Genomic DNA, 1,621 nt, shown 5'->3' with positions numbered 1-1,621 from the left:
AAACTGGCGTACTTTATTACTTGCTCATACAACGGTCAACACAGGAGGGCAATGAGCGACTAAGAAAACAGGAAGTCCAAGAAAAAAACTCACGGGTAATCCAAACCTGGACCACGGCAGGATACTTCCACAGGGAAACTTCACAGAGAAAACAGTAAACCAAGGGCTGAGATAAACTCGGAGAGAAATGCACCGGGAGGGAAGAGTAACCACTCCTGCGAGGAGGTTACGGCACGAACTGACAACGAGCGCTGGGAGACCAGCAAACTTAAGCCCAGCCCTGACAACTAAACCCGGCCCTGACGACTAAGCCCGGCCCTGACGAGCTTAGTCGAGCTGACGGGTGGGCGGGCCGTAACAGTATGGGTGTTTTGGGATTCGGAATGCATCGGAAGTCAGTAATGAGTTCTTGGGTTTTGGCTGTATTAAGCAGAAGGTTGTTGTTTGCGCACCAAGTGGCAGCTTGGTGTACTGTAGTGCCGTACTGGGTAAAGCGGGTGGTGTAAAGTGAGAAGAGCCAGGGGGGAGAGAACACAGCCCTGATCACGCTATTCCCCCCAGTTCCCCCTCCCCCCCCCCCCGAACAGAGGAGGCGCTAGTGCAGCGACCAGGACACATACCCACATCCGGCTTCCCACCAGCAGACACGGCCAATTGTGTCTGGAGGGACGCCCGACCAAGCCGCAGGTAACACGGGGATCCGAACCAGAGATCCCGTGTTGGGAGGCAGAATAGATTGCGACACTACCCGGACGACCCGGACCCGGACCGGCACCTATTTGATTGGATCTTGCACCTCTTTTCACAATCTGTAAATCCATTCGATGTAATATTTAATGTCATCTTTATCATGTGCCACTGGAGTTACTCATGAATCACTTGTTTGCCTATTTTGGGCGCTTTTCCATATAATTGAGCGAGAGAGGTGTCAGGTTGGTACCCGTCACGTGATCTCGTGTTACTGCAGCAGCATGAATCAGGACGCCCTGCAGGAACCTGGCAAAATGTCAAGAAGACACGCAAGCGTGTTGGAGTTTTTCAAACCAGTAGGTCAGTCAGACCCTAAGCAGGCCTAAGTTGATCCGGCGGATCAACGGGGTAGGGGTAATAGTGGAGGACAGACAGACAGACAGACAGACAGAACATGTCGCTTAGTTCGGTTTCCTAGCCTGTTTGCTTTCGTGGACATAAATAAAACTTCCAACCCCTCATTCCATCTTCCCCCACTGCAGCAACCCACACACAGAAGAGGAACAACAGACAGACAGACAGACAGACAGACAGACAGACAGACAGACAGACAGACAGACAGACAGACAGACAGACAGACAGACAGACAGACAGACAGACAGACAGACAGACAGACAGAGAGGGGAGAGAGAGAGACAGAGACAGAAACAGAGAGAGGCAGAGACAGAGATGTAAATGTAAATAAATACTGGTTTGTTAAAGGGTTTTTAGGGAGTTGTTCCTTATCCGATGTGAGGGTCTAAGGACAGGATGTTGTGTTGCTGTAAAGCCCCTTGAGGCAAATGTGTAATTTGTGATATTGAGCTAAACAAATAAAACTGACTTGACTTGTTTGTGGTGATGTTTTAGTTGTAACAGCCAGCATGTTGTC

The sequence above is a fragment of the Lampris incognitus genome, chromosome 12, assembly GCF_029633865.1.
Source record: "Lampris incognitus isolate fLamInc1 chromosome 12, fLamInc1.hap2, whole genome shotgun sequence".
Classification (NCBI taxonomy): domain Eukaryota; kingdom Metazoa; phylum Chordata; class Actinopteri; order Lampriformes; family Lampridae; genus Lampris; species Lampris incognitus.
The sequence above is the reverse complement of the archived record's forward strand: the minus strand, read 5'-3'. Positions refer to the sequence as shown.